The 22,738-nt window shown below is 34.5% G+C and overlaps 1 protein-coding gene across 1 annotated transcript in view; it reads right to left on the bottom strand.

The window, feature by feature from the left end:
* Nucleotides 1-21,453, bottom strand: part of LOC138695915 (protein FAM110B-like) — a 760,258-nt gene extending 738,805 nt beyond the window's left edge. Inside the window, exon 1 of the mRNA XM_069820275.1 lies at nt 20,712-21,453. The gene's annotated coding sequence lies outside the window, so the exon portion shown is untranslated. The remainder of the gene's footprint in view (nt 1-20,711) is intronic.
* Nucleotides 21,454-22,738: the final 1,285 nt, after the last annotated feature.

Here is a 22,738-nt window from a genome sequence, read left to right as displayed (position 1 = left end):
GTGAAATTTACTTTCTTTTTAAACTTTGCTTAATTTTTTTAATGCAGCTGTTCAGCCATCTTGGAACATTTGTGCAATTTTTAATAGTAATTATGTTTCATAATATGAGCTTTGTGTGTTTATTCTGTAAGAGATATTTTGGGGTAAAAGGAGATAAGTTGTATGTAAGTTTGTGTAAAGGGAGACAAGTTGTCCAAACTTACTATAATATAAAAAACATGATCAAAATATTAAAAATAAGTAAATGTTCGTAATAGAACTTCAAAAGCATTAAGTGACGGGCAAAATAACCAGAGTACATTGTGAAAAGAAACACACTGGGATTTACAGATTTGTTGCAAACTTTGTTTTTCCATTTTCTCGAAAGTTAAATTTAAGACTTATACCCCTTTACCCGGGCACCACAGAAATATTCGTAAAATGTTTTATTACATCTATTCCAGCTGGAAAGACACACACACACACGCGTGAGATACCTTATGTGTGTGTTGAGCCAATATGCAATCAATCAGACATACAAAAATATCGATTGTAATCAATCACACATATAAGAATATCGCAAGCAGATAACAATGCAGTAACAGCTAACATATAAGAATATCGAATGCAGGTAACAAGACAATCAGATTTACAAGAATATCGAATGTAGCAAACCATGCAAAAAAAGACATTCTGAACCAATGTCTAGACAAAACAGCTGACTGTGACTTCATATTCGTTTTCAGATATCTCACGAAAATAATATATAAAATACATTATTATTTGCAATATTGAGATATTTCTATTAGGCCTACATCGCAGAATTTCCGACTCCAAATTAAGAGTCGCTGAATCTACTAAACATTTAATAAGCGATATTATGGATGTTTCCCATCGTAATATGTTGCAATTCATTTTTTTTAAATCTGACACCATATCATTTAAAATTTTCTCCCAGGACGATCAGTTATCGAAAATGTAATACTATCAACTGCAGGAACAGCAAAAGAATAATGACCGCGAGGACAAAGATGACTAGAAAGATCTAAAATACGTGTATTGTCCGATTTCAACCGGCGACGAAACAAGGTCAAATAGGCCTAGCCTAATCCTTCAAATTGATGATGATGATGATGATGATGATGATGATCGTTGAATAATTTTAAGTGTGTTATATTACAGTTACAGAAGGAGGACTCGAGTTATAAAATAGCTATTTTGGTAGTAGGTACCCATTATTGTTATCAGAGTTATAAATGAAGAAGGTGAACGTGTGAATTCGAAGTGGCAGTAGAGCAAGTGGACAGCTTCAAATACTTGGGATGTACTATAAACAGTAACACGAGATGCTGCCAGGAAGTCAAAAGAAGGATAGCAATGGCAAAGGAAGCCTTTAATAGAAAAAGGAGTATCTTCTGCGGATCTCTGGAAAAAGAAGGAAGAGACTAGTGAAGTGCTTTGTGTGGAGTGTGGCACTGTATGGGGGCAGAAACACTGACATTTCGACAAAGTGAAGAGAAAATACTAAAAGTATTTTAAATAATGAATATGGAGAAAAATGGAGCGTGTGAAATGGACTGACAGAATAAGAAATGAAGCTGTGTTGGAAAGAGTGGGTAAAGAAAGAATGATGCTGAAGCTGATCAGGAAGAGAAAAAGGTTGGATCACTGGTTGAGAAGAAACTGTCTACTGAATGATGCACTGGAAGGAATGGTGAATGGGAGAAGAGTTCGGGTCAGAAGAAGATACCAGTTGATAGACGACATTAATATATATGGATCATACGCGGAGACTAAGAGGAAGGCAGAATATGGGAAAGACGGGAGAATGCTGGTATTGCAGTGAAAGACCTATCTTTGGACAAAAAAAACATAAATAAAACTTAATACAAAAGCAAAGAAATTCGCTTTAGAGCAGGTCCTCCCTGAGGATGGTCACATGGAGCTTCGTCTGCTAGAAAGCATGATGATAGAGATATTCCAATAGTCAATGTAATGTAACATAATCTAATAATATTTTATTTAGAGTTCAGTCTAATCGACATATCACAGTTTAAAATCAATAACACTTACACATTTAAATGATCATTGCATATTATAAAATTCAAATGCAAACGTTTTCGCCCTTGGGCATCATCAGGAATTTGACTCACAATATCTTATACAATTTTTACTATATATTAGCTGTGAAATACGTACCAGGTAACTTATGTTTACAATCTTGTGTATATTAATAAACAACTATTTACATGGTTAATTCTATGCTAAATAACAATCTGAAGTACGTTCATACAATTGCCATAGTTTTACAACCAACACTTCATACATCCTGATATTTTATATCTTGTTACAGATAAACCCAGTCCTACAAATTGTTTTAATGTAAATGCAAAAAAGTCAATACATATAACCTAGTGCAGTATATATGAACTTAAATGTGAGTATTCTAAATTGTAATTTTATAATTTTCACTTCAATAAATTGTCCATTTGAATACATTAATAACAGTTGCTCATATAAGAAATAAGATATTACAGAATGATTCCACCATTGACTGGAGTGACAAATCATTGAGACCAATGCTAGAACTACAAACACTCAACTAATGGAAGTGTATTGGCCTATTATGAAGTTTAAGAGGAATCATATGGTTTTTCATCATGTTGTTTTAATGATCACAATTTTATAATTTGATATATAAGATCAATACAACATTTTAGTCACAATTTTTATCATATATAATTTTAATACCTGTACTCAATTAAATTTCAGATTGTTATTTAACTTAGAGTTAACCATGTAAATAGTTGGTTATTAATATATACAAGATTCTAAATTTCAATTATCTGGTACGCATTTCACAGCAAAGATATGAAAAATTGTATAAGATATTGTGAGTCAAATGTCTGATGATGCCCAAGGGCGAAAACGTTTGCATTTCAATTTTATAATATGCAATGATCATTTACATTCTTAAGTGTTATTGATTTTAAACTGTGATAAGTCAATTAGACTGAACTCTAAATAAAATGGTATTAGATTATATACGTCTGCTAGGTTATCGCCCAGACCTGAACTGTAATGAGAAAGTAGGCTATGGGGTGGCGTCACGTAATGCTACATATAAAAACTAAATGACGTGTGAGAGCTGTGTAAACAATATTTCGGATTGGGAAGAATGAATGGGGTGCTCTTTGTCGTCATATGCTTGGAGTTAAAAAACAACACATTTAAACGGAAGGTTTATTGGATTCGGAAATTGAACAGCTCACTATCGGATTGTAGCAGCTACAGCAAAGCAGTTGACAACTTGTAGCTCTTCCGAAACAGAGGATACCATGAGTGGCATAGAGAAACTGGAGTAAATGCTATTTGTCTTTTATTTTATATTAACTCGCCTAACAAGAAATGAAATTCTTAAATTAGTTGAGTCCACACCTGTGGAGTAACGGTCAGCGCGTCTGGCTGCGAAACCAGGTGGCCCGGGTTCGAATCCCGGTCGGGACAAGTTACCTGGTTGAGGTTTTTTCCGGGGTTTTCCCTCAACCCAATACGAGCAAATGCTGGGTAACTTTCGGTGCTGGACCCCGGACTCATTTCACCGGCATTATCACCTTCATATCATTCAGACGCTAAATAACCTAGATGTTGATACAGCGTCGTAAAATAACCCAATAAAAAAAAAAAAAAATTAGTTGAACCTAAATGTTTCACATCTGCTGCTTTACTACACAGTACAAATTATGGTCCACGGCTATATAATTCGATAATAAAATTTCATCCAGAATTGACTACTTTAAGCAATGAAATTTTCAGATCCAGAATTAAAAAATTTATATAACAGACTTCCCTGTATATATATATATTATGTACCATGTATTGTAAAACAAGTTTATTTCTATCCTAAGTGTATTTTTCTATTTTATCTTGGTTACTATATCAACATGACCTGCACTAATTATACTACTAATAATAATTTAATATTAATCTATCAATCTAAACATCCTCTCTTTTTTCACTCAGTTATTACTAGTATTATTATTTACTAATTTTATTACAATCTTTATGTGAGCTTTTTTCTTAAGTATTTTGTCTACAAAGTATGTGTATCTATGTAACGAACTGTCCCCGAACACGAGCTTTGCTCTTCCGGGGTATTTTAATGTAACGTTTTTATGTATATGTCATTATTAAATAAATAAATAAAATAAATAAGTAAGGTTTAAAAAAATGACAGTGGATTCATGAGATATTCTTTAGAATGTGAGAAACGTCTGTATTCTTGGTATGTAATTTTTTTTGGTTAGGTAAGAATGATTTCATAATAATAATAATAATAATAATAATAATAATAATAATAATATCCTAAAAAGCTCTCATAAAGAGCAATGGAATCGAGGATAACTCTTTTGCACGTATCCCGCATCTGAATTTACTACAGGCAGGATGAGCATACACTATTCAATAGCCTAATTAGATAGGGGAGGTCGGGTAATTTATGTATAAGTTACAATTTATTGCATAAAACTTTACCTAATCTTCGAAGAATTTAATACAGTATATATTGTCTATTTTCCAATTTGTCTATCATGTAGTGTTAAAAATTAATAATAATAATAATAATAATAATAATAATAATAATAATAATAATAATATCCTAAAAAGATCTCATAAAGAGCAATGGAATCGAGGATAACTCTTTTGCACGTATACCGCATCTGAATTTACTACAGGCAGGATGAGCATACACTATTCAATAGCCTAATTAGATAGGGGAGGTCGGGTAATTTATGTATAAATTACAATTTATTGCATAAAACTTTACCTAATCTTCGAAGAATTTAATACAGTATATATTGTCTATTTTCCAATTTGTCTATCATGTAGTGTTAAAAATTAATAATAATAATAATAATAATAATAATAATAATAATAATAATAATAATAATAATAATAATATAATACCTATTCTTTATAATTAATAATAATAATAATAATAATAATAATAATAATAATAATAATAAAGGTTTGCGGACTTTTTGTCCACAATTTGTTTCGTCCATTACCTTTCGTCCACGTTCTCTTGTCCACAACCGATTGGTCCATACAATTTTCGTCCATCCATACATTTTATGTCCATAAATTTCGTCCATCTTAGGATACATACTTATATTTTCCACCTACAATCAGTGCTGTCATAGAGACCATACGGGGTCATACATCGTATGGGAACCTACAATTTTTTTTTTAATTAATCGTATGGGAGAAAGAAAATTTTTGTCTCTATGGAGCCATGCGGCATATGGGTGCCTAAGTTTTGTACGCGGAGATCTGTACAGATCTTAGCTCATCTCTTGCTGTTCCTAATATATTTTGTTTGACGTACATAAACAAAAATTGTCCACCTCTGCAGCACTGGAATCCAGAATTATATAAAATAATGGTTGAAAAACAAGAAGTGCTGCAAATGCACACTCCAAGATTCAATGAGACAAGTGTGCATCTACGGTGGGGCTACATGGGGTATTCTTTAAATCAAGCTTGTTGTACAATTGCAATGTAAAACAAAACAATTTCTTTACTTCTTCTCTTCTACTCTTAAAACAATTAAAAAAATATTAAATGACAATCGGAGAGATAGAGAGAAGAGAGTAAAATATATTTCAAGGGAGAAAACAAGGGATGGGAAGTATGGCCAAGAAAAAATTACCATGACAGCACTGCATACATCATTACAACAGAAGAAATTGTCACCATTGTCGTCTGTTCCCTAGATAGGTTTTATTTTTCTTTCTATTTATTTATTTATTTATTTATTTATTTATTTATTTATTTATTTATTTATTTATTTATTCATTCTGGTGTAGTTAAGGCCATCAGGCCTTCTCTTCCACAACACCAGGAATACAAATACAATAATAGAAATAAACAGAAAAAAATACACTATAATATACAAAGTAAAGCTACTCAAGAAATAAAGAGAGAGAAAAAAACACTATAAACAAAGTAAAGCCACACAAAAATATACAGGTTGCAGTCACACAAACTTTAAATGAGTGATTAAGTATCATAATTAATTCCATCCTAACTAATTAACTAACATAAACAAGAAACTTGCAATTTTAATCTATATTATTCTATAATACAAGTATGAACATATACTATGTTTTCCATTTTGGATATTAAAAATTATGGCAGAGATTATATATACACGTCGGAGACAACCAATGTTACATTATGAGTACTGCTACCACTTACACTCTGTCAGCAAAGATGAAAGAAGGAGAAGAAGAAGAAGAAGAAGAAGAAGAAGAAGAAGAAGGAGGAGGAGAAGAAGAAGAAGAAGATATTGGAGATGCACGACTGGGACTGACTTAGATGACATCACTATACAGAGCGTTTCAAAAATGCGGGGCATAATTTCAGGTATGTATTTCCCACATGTATACAATCAAAATAGTTCATTACAACATGTGTCCGGAAATGCTTTATTTCCGACTTATGGCCTTCACAACATTGAAATTCACCGGAACGTTTTTCTTTCCGCAGGTCGTTGCCGTCAAAGGAGAAATTAAGAGGGCACTCTGACAGTTCATTCCGAGGCGAAGGTTACATTCAGTACTTGGATCGAAGGTTTCCTGATCGATGGATAGGTAGAGGTGGCCCAATTGCTTGGCCTCCACGCTCACCTGATCTGAACCCTCTCGATTTCTACTTGTGGGGCTATTTAAAATCATTGGTTTATTCGTTTCCGGTGCCTGATTTGGAATCCCTTCGGAATCGAATTGTGGCATGTTCTGAGGACATCCGCAATACTATTGGAGTTTGGGATCGTGTTCGCAGGTCAATGAGACGTCGATGTGAGGTCTGTATTCAGGCAGGAGGTGGACATTTTGAACATCTTCTGTAATGACAACGACCTGCGGAAAGATAAGCGTTCCGGTGAATTTCAATGTTGTGAAGGCCATAACTCGGAAATGAAGCATTTCCGGACACATGTTGTAATGAACTATTTTGATTGTCTACATGTGGGAAGCACATACCTGAAATTATGCCCCGTATTTTTGAAACACCCTGTATATAAAGATGGCACTGCAAAATATCAACATAATGCAGGTGTGGAGGGCGAAGTTAGGAAACTTATGAATGACCTTAGGAGACGTGCAGAAGAAAATCCCAGCGAATCTCCGGCACAAGTCATGCGTGCAGCTCTTCACGGCGTGGCGGACCAGGAAACCCTTCTGATGTTGCCGGACAGAAACAGAACCGAACTGAAAATAAAACTCAGCCCCCACCCATTCCTCGAACTGTACAAGAACTTGTTCCCATAGGTAGGTTAAATAAATTTAAATAAATTACATTTTCACCAAATGAAATATGTTTCATGTCATTTATTTTTTTGCCATAGTGGACGAAAACATAATGGATGAAGCATGAAAATGGATAAATGTGTTAGTGGACAAAAAAAATGGACGAAACGTAGAGCACCAAAAGCCCTATAACGATAGTAGTAATAATAATAATAATAATAATAATAATAATAATAATAATAATCCACAAACGATTAGGGAAAACACGGAAATTTTACTGGAAGCAAGTAAAGAGATAGGTTTGGAAGTAAATCCCGAAAAGACAAAGTATATGATTATGTCTCGTGACGAGAATATTGTACGAAATGGAAATATAAAAACTGGAAATTTATCTTTTGAAGAGGTGGAGAAATTCAAATATCTTGGAGCAACAGTAACAAATATAAATGATACTCGGGACGAAATTAAACGCAGAATAAATATGGGAAATGCCTGTTATTATTCGGTTGAGAAGCTTTTATCATCCAGTCTGCTGTCAAAAAATCTGAAAGTTAGAATTTATAAAAAAATTATATTACCGATTGTTCTTTATGGTTGTGAAACTTGGACTCTCACTTTGAGAGAGGAACATAAGTTAAGGGTGTTTGAGAATAAAGTGCTTAGAAAAATATTTGGGGCTAAGAGGGATGAAGTTACAGGAGAATGGAGAAAGTTACACAACACAGAACTGCACGCATTGTATTCTTCACCTGACATAATTAGGAACATTAAATCCAGACGTTTGAGATGGGCAGGGCATGTAGCATGTATGGGCGAATCCAGAAATGCATATAGAGTGTTAGTTGGGAGGCCGGAGGGAAGAAGACCTTTAGGGAGGCCGAGACGTAGATGGGAAGATAATATTAAAATGGATTTGAGGGAGGTGAGATATGGTGATAGAGACTGGATTAATCTTGCCCAGGATAGGGACCAATGGGGGGCTTATATGAGGGCGGCAATGAACCTCCGGGTTCCTTAAAAGCCAGTAGGTAAGTAAGTAAGTAAGTAGTAATAATAATAATAATAATAATAATAATAATAATAATAATAGTCTAATATTAATAATTTATTTTGCCTATCACATCAATAATAGTGTTTTCTTGGTTCTTATATAATTTCAATGAAATTTGGGAGTACGAAGGTAAAAAAAATGCATTTTAGGGTACGCTAGCAAAAAAGATTGAAACAGAAGTAATAACCGCCATGATCTCAGACCATGGAAAAACCAAGGCATACCTACACCGTTTCGGGATCAAAGACGACTCAACGTGTTCGTGCCTTCAAGATGCACAAACAGTAGGCCACCTAATATACTCGTGTGTCAAATTGAATAAGCAAAGAGATATACTGAAGAAGGGAATATATATAAATCAAGACAGATGGCCAGTATCACATGAGAAACTATTGCTAAAACACTATAAGGAATTCAGAAACTTTGTTCAGTCAATAGATTTCACAGCAGTGTAAATATTGTAAATAGTGAAAATATTACTGTAGTTAAAATTAGTATTAATACTAGTATTAACATTCAAGTCAGATATGTTAAAATAATTGTTAGTAATTTATGGACATTATTCAGTCAATAGACTTCATAGCAGTGTTACCCCCAACGACTATCGACCTATTAGTATTCTACCTACCTTATCGAAGGCGTTAGAGAGGATAGTGCACAGACAACTGATTGACTACCTAAACAGATATGAACTTGGACATAAATCAGTCAGGTTTCAGGACTCGACACAGTACAGCGACTGCACTGTTGGAAGTAACGGAAGACATCCGAAAAGCTATGGACGAACGTAAAATTACAATACTGACACTACTAGACTTCAGTAAAGCGTTTGACACTGTAAATATCGACTTGCTGACGAGAATATTACGATCACTCCAACTATCAGAAAGCACAGTTTCTTGGTTCTCCTCTTATCTCAGCGAACTTCAGCAGTGTGTTTGCATTAGAAGTCGAACTTCCTCATGGCGTATCGTTGATTCTCGAATCCCGCAGGGATCTGTTCTATCACCATTACTACTCACTATTTACGTAAATGACATCCCCACGACTCTACAGCGCTATAAGCATCACCTTCACGCAGACGATTTACAAATCTACATCCATACAACTCCTGACTCACTCAATGACACAATACACAATCTTAACTAGGACCTTGAATCTATATCTGCATGGACCAGAAAGTTCGGTTTGACTCTCAATGCAAGAAAATCACAAGCAATCCTAGTGGGACATCAACGTCTATTATGCAACATTACTCCTGCTCTTCCAGTCAAGTTAAACGACACAATAATCCCTTTTGCTTCCTGTGTTAAAAACCTTGGAGTTTACTTTGATACGCATTAAACGGGAATAACCAAGTAACCCATATTACCAAAAAAGTGCTTTCCATACTACATTCCTTAAACAGCATTCGAAAATTCCTCCCGCTATCACTCAAGAAAATACTAGTGGAAACACTAGTAATGTCCCACTTCGATTATTGTGATTTTCTACTGACTGACCTCAATATCAACCAGTCGCAAAAATTGCAACGAGTTCATAAGTCTTGTGTTCGCTTCGTCTGCGATGTCCGTCGCGCTGACCACATTACCCCATCCTTCCAAACTCTAAACTGGCTACTCTTAACGAACGTAGAAATTTTCATTCCCTTGTTCTCCTTTTCCAAGTCCTTCACACTTCTATGGGTACACCTACCTACCTTGCCTCCCGTTTCAGTTACCTGTCATCATATCATAATCTCTTCACACGCACGCAAAATAGCCGCATACTAGCCATACCAACACATAAGACATCATCGTATTCATCTTCATACACAATCTCGCTCTCGCGCTTGTGGAATACCATACCCAGTGACATCAGAGACTGTCGGAATTTAGTAGCGTTCAAAAGCAAACTTATTCATCATTTTCTTACTGCGTAGAGTATGTTTAATTTTTACTTAATTAATAAAAAAATGTTTCTCTCTTCTTAACTTTTACAATAAACTGTCTAGCTTTTATTAATCAGTTAATCTTTTAGTACTTTGATTATTATTGTATTCGTAAATTTAATATAATTGTAATTGTATTCTTAATATTGTAGTTGTAATCTCGTGGTAGAGGGGAAGAAAAGGATTGATGGCCTTATCTCTACCAGGTTAAATAAATAAATAAAATAAAATTAGTATTAGTTTTACTACGGGAAATAGTATTCAAGTCATATGTTAAAATAATTATAAGAGATTCATGAACTTTATTTAGTCAATAGACTTCACAGCAGTGTAATTATTGTAAATAGTGAAAATACTATTCTGGTTAAGATTAGTATTAGTATTACTACTAGTATCAGTATTCAAGTCAGATATATAAAAATAACTAAGTAATTCATAAACACTACTCAGTCAGCTGATTTTACATCCTTGTAAATATTGTAAATAGTCAAAGCACTACTATTGTTACAAATAGTTTACTATTCGTTTTTTTTTTAAGTTCAGACATGTAAAAATAGTGTAGCAACAAATGTGTGTAGTATTGCATTACTGCAATGGAGCATACTGAATAAAAAGGTGACATTTCTTAAAAAAAACACTGCTCTAGATCACAGCGGTAGCCTCCTATGTATGGGATATTCCATATGAAATCGATCAGTAAAAAAAAAAACCTCGAATTTTTTATACTCTAATCGTTTCCCTACTTATACAAGGTGCTGAGGACAATGCATTTCCAAAAATGTCAAAATGCATTTGACTTCGAAAGTCAAACGGTTTTCGTATTATTAAGCGACAAATTTAGCGTCTTTTGTAAAAACAAGCCTCTTTCAGCGCTCAGAACTCTGGAACCATTTACTGCAGAACATTGAACGAGAGCTTATTTTGAACCTGACATTTGGTAGGTTATGTTAAGAAGTAATCCTTATTTTTATTGTACACAGATAGACAGATAATCTGATTTTACTTACTTTTAGGCTTTTTGCCCATTTGTAAAAATGTAAACAAATATTGAGAAAAAACCTTGCATTATTAAAAGGGATTCGGCATTGTCTGCTTAGTGGTACGGCAATAAGTTTCGAAGGTATTAAATAGATTATTTTCACACGCCTAGACTTGAACGGCGCAGTGCCGCACGCACTGGCCGAGAGCTTAAGATAAGTGAACGTTGGGCGTCATTTTACTCCTGTGTTTATGAAAACCGTGATAAATCTAGCACAGCCATGACTGCTAGACGACACATCACGTGTTTGTCTCCTGTCCTTGCTTATCTCGGCTACCTCCCGTCTCACAATCAGCTGGTTAGTTCACGCGCGTACTACTTTTCTTTATGTGATATTTTCAGTACTTTCTTATCAACATACCATCAGTAAAAAATATTTGTACTTTCATAGCGGAATCTAACTATATATTTTTAAAATATTTTTTCCTAGCCAAAGGCGTCTTAATGAGGAAAAATCTAAATTTCTCCATTTCCATAAAAAGTAAGAAAATTTGTTTATATGTCAATATAAACTTTAATTTCTCAGCATCAAAATAAACCATGATTTTGATCATTGGACGAAAGGGTTTCGGAGCTACAATAGTTTAAAGTTGCTAATTTTATGAAAATACGGTAAATTTAAATATTTTTAATTTAAACACTATGAAGTTCTGATGCCTCAAACTTTGTACAAAGCATTGTATCACAGTTCTCTAAGTACAAAAAAGTGTCATTGTATTTGGAAATTGTAAGGTCAATTTTCTCTATATTTCGGTCGATTTGAGATGGAATAGCTCGTACGTACTGCAACAGTAATTATGTACCTGAAGAACACAGTATTCAAGAAATCATGTGAATACTATTTCCACCATTCCCCATGTCTTAAATAGGCTGGCACTTGTGTGTAACGGAAGAGTGGGCAGGCATCCGTCACTTAGCAACGCTCATGATGTAGATGCGAGCAAACAGAGTGGATTTACAGTTGCTTCAGCGTGCTGGGCTGCATGTAGAAACGGCGGCTCTACGCATCATTCCAAGCGACAAATAGCGATGTTTACTTGGGGTCGAGTGGGACCATACTTGCCAGACATGTGGGTTCAGATCCAGCCAAGACTGGAGTACTGGGTGTCCTGATGATAAGTATCCAAAACAATAGTAATATACGTTACAAGAGCGGTATGTTGACGTTTTCATGGTCGAGGAAAAGATTGAAAAAGCGAAATGTAGTTGAGCTTTTTTTTAATTTCCGAGAACATTAAGGCCCAATTGTATAAACTCCCTGACTAAAGATCAACTTTGATCGAAGATCGAAAAGTGAACCGAGTTCAGACACTTCTTCTATTGTATAAAACTTTTCTGCGATCAAATTACCTTGGTTCAAATGCAATCTAAGTTCACGTGAAAAGGATTTGGCAACATCGCATAAACAGGTGAAATACGTGATGCGCGGACCATGTTACACAGGTTTGTTCAGTGTTGCCAATCTAGTGACTTTAAATCTTTTTCAACAACAATTTCTTTTAATTTTTATATTACTTAAATAGGGATTTAGGGACCTTTTTAGCATCCCATAGTGACAAAATTTAATCTTTCTTTGTTGATAATGAGAAATCTAGCGACTTTACAACTACTTTTTGGCGACTTTCCGTATTACATTCTGTTGGAGACACTGGTTTTTTGTGCTATGTAAATAGTGGCGGACAATAAGAAGGTTGACTGTTCTCCAAGTTGTTATCATGTTATGGTGTTTGATACTGCTAAACATAATAAAGCTTTATAAAACGACAATTTTCGTTTAGTAATACAGTTAATTGAACATTTATGAATGTACCTGTCATATCCATTAATAATTAATGGTTGTTATAAACATAATATAATTATAGGTTATGTTATTTGATACTGCTGAACACGATAGAGCCTTATAAAATATAAGAATGTTTGTGTATTAAGGCAAGAAATTGAAAGAAATATATATAAATGTACCTAACATAGCTATTAAAATTAATAATAATGGATATTTTATTTGCACAATCTGTCACTCGTATATTTCAAACAGAAACGAAATAACTGAACTAGGATCATCTAACTTAATCGGAGAAATTTCTTCAGTCAAAGTTGACTTTAGTTTGAGACAAATTAATCTCAGCAACACAAAATTCCAAGTTCAGCTGAAACAAGGATCAATTTAACCTCTGATCTAAGATTAAATGGTTTATACAATCGGGCCTAAAACAAACATACCGCTCGTGTATCGTACATTATTTTGTACGAAGATCGTTTATTACATACCTGAAAGACGAATTTCTAATTAGTTGCAATGAAATCTCCATCTTGGTTTCTGTTTAATGACGGCAACTTCGGAAAACCAAAATATCTTTCTTCAACATTGTTGCTATAAAATATTTTCTGTGTTTACTATACTCCAGCAGGCTGTGATATACGTCTGCCTTTTTTTTCCCTAGTCTATAAATGCGAACTTAAAACAAACGGTAAGGTTATGTAATGATTTATTTTTCATTTTAATATTTTAACAATATTATTTATATAACATATTGCAGTAATAACATTGGCATCTGGAATCTTGTTGATTTTTTCACGGCTTCCTTAATGTTACTTGTATCAGGAATGCAATAACTTTCGTGGAGTAGTAGACTTTACTTAATTTTTGCAAACATTTAAAAACAATAATTAACATTGCAATTTAGGTGAAATTGCAGTGGTAAGTTTCCAATTTATAATTATTACTATGTTAAACGTCTCTAAAAATAATATGTTAAAAGCCTAAAGCAGTAAAATGAATTTCGTGCTTAAGCGGTAAGAAGAGGGAAATTGTTATGTGTGTTACGTTGGGAATACTGAATGTGGTATTTCACACTTACCGCGTATTGGTTCTGTGCGGAAAACAAGCAAATACGCACGATCTCGCACAAAATACTATACAGCATTTTTCACTTTACGCTATCGGAAAGGGAATCTCCCAAAGGTTTATCCATACAACAAGCGCCGGCAGGGGATGCTTTACCGAGCCCAATAACTATATCGATGACCACATGAATTAACCTAATCTTTTGTTATCAGTCATTCTTTGTCGCTGTAAGCGTAATGCAGGAATCCGTCCCGGATTCGGCCCTCAAAAAGCCAAGCCAAGTCAAGATAACCTCACAGTCTAGTATATACAGTCGCGAAGCTCAATACGTAGTAAATATGTAAACGTTAGGTAGTTGCTCACCACTAGGATCGCTAATATCGCCTCATTACAGGCAATGCAAAATAGTACCGTCACAGTCTATTGTTTCTAGCACCCTCAAAACTCAAGCTTCGTGACTGTATGTAGTAGACTGTGATAACTTTGGGCTAGCGGGCAGAGCTCGTGATCAGAGTGGATTCGAATCTTGTTTGGTTCATTAAAGGCTGGTTCACAAATAAACCAGGAACGGAAACGACAACGAGAACGAGAACAGCAATATTGTTAAAATAAATGTATTTAAATGTGAGTATTCACAATTAACTATTGTGAATGCTCACATTTAAATACATTTATTTTAAAATTATTTCCGTTCTCGTTCTCGTTTCCGTTTCTGGTGCATTGTGAACCAGCCTTAACTGCGTTATATCCTTCTGGAAGTTCTTTCCAAACTGTAAGGTGAATATCACGTAATCCCATTATGAATTCTTGGACTCTCTTTGCCAAATGCAATCTCAGTATCACTTATTCAATCGACGCTTTAAACAGCGCAAACCTCTGCGATGGCTGCATGGTCCCAAACTTTTTGAAGGTGCGACCCTCTTTTGGGTGCGGCTTCCTTTTGCGACCCCCAGCCCTATTGCTGTGCCGACACTTAACCCTATTCGAAAAATACAAACCCTTATAAAAATCGAAAATAACGATATTTTACTCAAAACCATTGAATATCACCCAAAGAGCGACAAAAATGGAAGCATAATGGTGTAAAAATGACACGAAATAATACGTAAACATTATTTCTAGTACTTCAAACTATTACCACTTGGCGCTGCGTTAATAGTTCAATCACAGTTTAGTATATACAGTTACGAAGCTTGGGATGATTTTTTGGGTCCTTTGTTTTACGTATCAAGTGCTCTAACCACTTCGCCCAACAGTGCATATTACTGTGGAATCCTGGCCACCAAGTCACTCAGTTGAGTGCGCTCCTTGTATAATGGTAGTTAACTTAATATGTCAACATATATGTCGAACTTGGAATCAGGCTACAAAGGGAAAAACACTAGATGAGAGGGATTCGATCCGATGCTGTGGATTGAACTTCGGCGTAGCTCAGTGCTTAGAGTACTTGATACGTACAGGGACATCATTTTATTTTTACTAACATTTTTAATATTAACCTGGCTATATCTTTGGATTAAAAGTCTAGAACAAGAAACACCGCTTGCTCCCCCTTCCAAGACTGGAGTTCGATGATACTGCCGTAAAATACAAATCACTTTACTAGGTATAGGAGGGAAGAAAAGTAGTTCATCCATTTATGTAAACTAGGAAATATCGCAATTTTGAGTTTGATAATTTTCATTAGGTTTTTATTTAATCAAAATACAGTACTATATTAACACTTAGTGTTTTTACTCACGAATTGAACTATCCATTCGGACGTATTAATTATGCTGTGTATATTGTACTGTTACAGCACATTAGCGTACAATATAGAGAATGAAGTTAAATTGAAATATAATCATAATGCGGATATTTAAACACATTTTTGGAAATGGTGGCTGTTCATTTCGATACAGGCTTCAGTTCTTTTGTGCATATTATCGCAGTATAGACTATTGTACCTAATTCCAATTACCAGTTTCGTCCTTCGTACTAGTAACTCATGTTGAAATAATTCTATACCTACTCTATAAAACAGTACCTTACGTACTGTAAATTCAATCTTCACTTCTACCCGATCCGAAAAGATAAAATTACTCAGAAATGTCCGTTCAAGTGATTTTGTCGCAGGGTCGTAGAAAGGGGGGAGGGGAAATCACGTGACAGTTAATTACTTAACTAGGCCCTTTTATTTAAGTTATTTTAAACAGTTATATAATATTACGTAGACGTCCAATTCCTCAGAAATTAATGTTTTCAGAAAAGAGCTAAGACAGCCCAGCTACTAGACTTTACAGAGTGGTGAACAGAAGCGAGTGGGAGCAACCGGGATGCGACGTAGGCAAACGGACAGTACCTGTGCGAAAATATGATTCAATATTGAAAGCTCTTTCGTCACTGGAAAACGCGAACATATTTCTGGAACGTACTATACTCACTAACTCAATACTGCATACTCGGTCTTGGTTCTGTGTGGAGGACGGTTGTAAGTTTACTAGTAGAGGGGGTGGGAGTGAAGTACATTAAAAAAACTCAGGTACAATAAAAATTGAAGTAAAAATAAAATGATGTCTCTGTAGAACCAAGGACGCGGGTTCGATCCTCGGCGCCGGAAAAAATTTTTCTCCTAATAATCATCGTTCAGAATACTAGCTAGTTAAAGAAATGATACTCCTGAATAGTTAATTTTTTTATCTATAATATTCATTTACCCTTAAAACTAAAGAATAATGGTATTTTACAAACAACTTCAAATTAGTGTAACTTTGAAAATACTGAGATTAGGACACATGTTTATATGAGATTTTTTGCTCAGAACGTATTCGGAAATAAGCTCCGTAAGGGACGGTAAATCCTCCTGAATCACCCTGTATATCTGCGATAAATATGAAGAATTTAAAGCCACCCGTTTCATTGGCCCAACTTACATATAATGTTATTTTTCCATATTGAAGACACCACGATTTACTATTACTATCTTATATGCATGTACATGATTTGAGACTATTTGATTCCTTGTACAAGAATATAGGCCTAAAGTATAAAAAAAGCATACACAACAATAATAACAACCTTCGTTTGTATTGAGTATGGTCAAGGCTGTTCTTGAAAAACAGAAGACGACCCTGAAATTGCGCGTTCACTTTTAAGTTCTTACACGTAATGGCTGTAATTAGATCGTAGGTATGTCTCCTGCAATGTCAATACAAATGTAATAGTTCAGTTTAAAACACGAGTTGCCTACTGAACAGCAAATGCAGTCAGAAATCCTTGCACAGGATGTATAAACACGCTCATAACTTAAAAAAAAAAAATTCTCTATCATTAGCAAGAATAATTCTACTGCTCTTTACGTTCAAGATATTCCACGAACAATTAACCTGAAATTAGGTAACGACATAATTTATCTACCTACAAATGGCTTTCAAAGAACCCGGAGGTTCATTGACGCCCTCACATAAGTCCGCCACCGGTCCCTCTCCTGAGCAAGATTAATACAGTTCCTACCATCATATCCCACCTCCCATCTATTTTCCTCCCATCTACGTCTCTGCCTCCCCAAAGGTCTTATTCTCTCCGGCGTCCCAACTAACACTCTATATGCATTTCTAGATTCGCCCATACGTGCTACAGGTCCTGCCCATCTCAAACGTCTGGATTTAATGCTCCTAATTATGTCAGGTGAAGAATAAAATGCGTGCAGTTTTGCGTTGTGTAACTTTCTCCATTCTTCTGTAACTTCATCCCTCTTAGCCCCAAATATTTTCCTAAGCACCTTATTCTCAAACACCCTTAATCTCTGTTCCTCTCTCAAAGTGAGAGTCCAAGTTTCACAACCATACAGAACAACCGTAATATAATTGTTTTACAAATTATAACTTTCAGATTTTTTGATAGCAGACTAGATTACAAAAGCTTCTCAACCGAATAACAACAGACATTTCCCCTATTTATTCTACGTTTAATTTCCTCCCGAGTATCATTTATACTTGTTGCTCCAAGATATTTTAATTTTTCCACCTCTTCGAAGGATAAATCTCCAATTTTTATATTTCTATTTCGCACAATATTCTCGTCACGAGACATAATCATAGCCTATAGTTTGTCTTTTCGGGATTTACTTCCAAACCGATCGCTTTACTAGCTTCAAGTAACATTTCCGTGTTTTCTCTAATCATTTGTGGATTTTTTCCTAACATATTCACGTCATCTCCATAGACAAGAAGCTGATGTAACCCGTTCAATTCCAAACTCTCTCTGTTATCCTGAACTTTTCTAATGGCATATTCTAGAGTAAAGTTAAAAAGTAAAGGTGATAGTGCATCTCTCTGCTTTAGCCAACAGTGAATTAGAAAAACATCAGACAGAAGCTGGCCTATACGGACTCTGCTGTACGTTTCACTGAGACACATTTTAATTAATGGAACTAGTTTCTTGGATATACCAAATTCAATAAGAATGCTATATAAAACTTCTGTCTCAACCAAGTCTTTTTGAAATCTATGAATAACTGATGTATTGTACCCTTATACTCCCATTTTTTTCTCCAATGTCTGTCGAATACAAAAAATCTGATCAATAGTCGATCTATTACGCCTAAAACCGCAATGATGACCCCCAATAATTTCATCTACATATGGAGTTAATCTTCTCAAAAGAATATTGGACAACATTTTGTACGAAGTCAACAAAAGTGATATTTTTGATAGCAATAGTGGGTATACACAACATTCACAGAGAATTGCATAAATATATTGACTGAAACAAAAGTCACGAACATGTTTCTATAACAATAATGAACAAAATTCTGATGCGTATTTCGTAGTTTTATTAGATAGATGGAGTATATTTCGTGATTGTTGACATATTTCGCATAATGATTCAAGTTTCGTGTTATTTCGAGAGTTTTTTTTGGTTAAAATATGGTTCTTTAGTTATGTAGAAGGATAAATGTAACATAGAAAGTAGCTGTGAGAAATTTGGCTATTACCAAAAATTGCGGTCTCTAATAATCATCGTCAGATGCTATGTAGATCAACTCCCATGGTTGAAAGTAATTTACTTTCTATACTACAGGCCTGAATTGATGGCGTAACTTACCGATACCCATTCAATTCTGAATGTGTCTTGAGGAGCACAATCGCACTTCATCGAAGAGACTTACAATAATAAGCTTATTATATTATATTATATTATATTATATTATAACGAATATGAAACATAAAGCAGCGAAACTAACTTCCAAAAGGAATCATTTTCCGTCTTCCAGAACCCTTCTGCCCCGGACGTCAGCACGGTTCAACCCAAGTATTAACTTAGTTCTGTCAACATTACTATCATTATGTCTGTATATTGTATGTGCCTATTATTGTTATTATTATTATCATCATCACAATTATAGTTAACTTATTTTCTTAATGTCAACACTCTTATTATGATTATCATTGTGATTATTGTTATATCATTAACATCATACTAGCCACCGGCGTAGCTCAGTCGGCTAAGACGCTTTCCTGCATATCAGGAGTTGCACTGGGGCGAGGATTCGATTCCCGTTTCGGCTGATTACCTGGTTGGGTTTTTCCGAGGTTTTTCCCAACCGTAAAGCGAATGTCAGATAATCTATGGTGAACCCTCGATCTCATCTCGCCAAATATCGTCTCGCTGTCACCAATCTCATCGACGCTAAATAACCTAGTAATTGATACAACGTCGCTAAGTTAAATAACCAAAAAAACATCTTACTATAATTTAATCTTACAAGATCTGAAAAGGCACGACCACAATTAAGTTATTATTATTATTATTATTATTATTATTATTATTATTATTATTATTATTATTATTATTATTATACGCGTCTCGAATATTCTGAAAAAATACCGTACCTAATCAAGTACCGGGTATTAAATGACTGAGAAAATGATGAAGTTTAAAATTAATACAAAACTCTTCGTATTGCGTGACTAATGTCTTCTAAATATTTAAAGGATTCTTATTTATTATTGTAGCAACCTGTCTCCCCTATTAGTATTTTTGTTTCCAGTAGTCATATTATTTTTAGATTAGATTTCATTAGAGTAAAATTAGGAAATATCATCTACAACGTAAATGTCAGTCTTTTGTTTTTGTTTTTTTTTTTTTACTCCTAATAGCTACTTGGCATCGTTATTCCACTTCTGGTCCTTGGACGAATTGTATAAACATCTTGTCACATCAAAGAATTCCTATTACTAACCACTTCTCACATCTTAGAAAAATAAATAAATTTAAAAACCTAACAGTGGAAAAGCAGTGTTTCGTAAAACATAGCAACACAATTTAAGATGAATACTGTAGGAATACCTTAATATTCACAAACATAATATTAGTTATATAAGATAGTAAATGTTAAAAACAAAGCCATGCTACTCTGTGCTTAAACTAGGAGCTGTTGAGTCTTTTCTGTAACACTGAAAGCGAGAAATAACGAGTGACCACAGAAACCACCCACATGGTGGAACAATATCAGGTACATCCAAGGATCACGAACTAAAGCAATAAAAACTGTTAGCACTATGGTTGCTCCTTACCTGTCGCTCCAGCAGGAGGCCTTGAACCGGACCATTGGTTCATCACCACACAACCTGATGCTGCTAGTCAGTTTCCCGGTTTATTCTTGTCTTTGTCGCACATCCCGGTTTAAAATATCACAACGTAATAAACGACAATCGCTACGAAGCACTGCTCAAACAGTTGAAAACAAAATTATGCATCAAGATTACCAATAAATGCATTACTTGATATTACTTTCCCTTTCTAAACACATGACTACACATTTTTTTATCAAATGTCTATCTCCACCAAGGCAAATGCAATAACGGTCAAAAATGAATATTAATTAGTTTAATGAAAGTCCCAAGCTTTCCAATACACTTGTCCACAAATTCAATACACGAGATGAAAAGTAAAGAAATTTTTAAAACAAGAAACGTAAAGATCTGACGAGAATAGTGGATGGAGAAGGAAGAAGATGAGAAGGGAAGGGTAAAAAATCAATAAATAAAACAAGCGAAGGAACGTCTGCGCATGTTCTGTTGCCACGGCATCCGAGAGGGTAGAAAAGAAAAGCGAAAAACTAAAAAGATGAACGTATAGTTCGCTTCTGCACACCAACAATGCAATACCGTCACTCACTGAATCCACGTAAACATAACACACACTATGAAAACAGATGACAGTTCTCTGAAACTGTTATTAACCAGATAAGACAGCCACTGAAAGACACAAAGAAGCACAGACACTTATCCACGTGGTTTTTCTGTTTTGTTTACAGACGCCGAGCAGTGCAGACTGGAAGCTGAGCTCCATTCCATTCAAATCCACACACTTTTCCTCGCTTAGATGAGCGCCTGCCCGACTTTTCAAAGCCCTCTATACCACTACATTGCGAGCTGCTGCCTGTAGTCTGCTATTCTCCGGCTAGCGGCTGGCAAGACCAGTTGCAAAGAACTTGGAAAGGAAAAAAGATGCACATGCATTCATTCAAGTTCTCACGCCTCGTGCATGTATTTCTCATCATGATACGCAGAGACTTAATATTACTGCTATAATTAGTATCTAGGTAGTCAAAATATTGTATTTATTTCACACTCACCTAAATGAAATTGCAAATATGAATATTACATTTCAACCAAATGTAGAAAGTATAAAATATAGAGTTCCATAGCGCTCAGTAATATATTAGGTCCACTTCTTTTATTTTATATGTAAATGACATACCAAAATGTCCAATCACATAAATTGGTATTGTACGCTAATGACATTGCCTATTAATACAAGAAACAAATAACATCTCCCTGCAAGGTTAATTAAATTATGTCAGATATAAATTTTTATCCTCGTTAAAAAGTAATAACTTGATATTAAACTCAGGAAAAACTGAGTTTTTTAAATTTCACGAAATCTATACTAATAATAAATCTGTAGCCGAAATTTTTCTGGTAATTTTCGATTTTCCTAAAATAATTGGTCCTAACATATATAATTAACCACCCTGAAACCGAAAATCGCTTTTTTGAAATTTTTGTTTGTATGTCTGTCTGTCTGTCTGTATGTTTGTTACCTTTTCATGCGATAATGGCTGAACCGATTTCAATGAAAATTGGAATATAAATTAAGTTCGTTGTAACTTAGATTTTAGGCTATATGGCATTCAAAATACGTTATTTAAAAGGGGGGTTATAAGGGGGCCTGAATTAAATAAATCGAAATATCTCGCTTATTATTGATTTTTTTGAAAAATGTTACATAACAAAAGTTTCTTTAAAAATGATTTCTGATAAGTTTTATTTTTTGAAACATTTTGATAACACTGATATTTAATGAGATAAATGAGTTTTAAAATTAAAATAACTGCCATCTAAGGTGGTGTATTGAAATACAAAACAAATGACTTCGTCTATAAGGGGCCTTGGACACAACAATCGAAAGCTATGAAACATAGCCTACAGACAATGTTTCTGTGTTTGTATGAAGTAATATCGGAAGATAAATTAACCGATTTGTATAATTAATTATTATTTAATCATTGGAAAGTGTAGTTTCTCTGGATGGACAT

The sequence above is a fragment of the Periplaneta americana genome, chromosome 3 (genome assembly GCF_040183065.1).
Source record: "Periplaneta americana isolate PAMFEO1 chromosome 3, P.americana_PAMFEO1_priV1, whole genome shotgun sequence".
Taxonomy (NCBI): Eukaryota; Metazoa; Arthropoda; class Insecta; order Blattodea; family Blattidae; genus Periplaneta; species Periplaneta americana.
The sequence above is the reverse complement of the archived record's forward strand: the minus strand, read 5'-3'. Positions and strand labels throughout refer to the sequence as shown.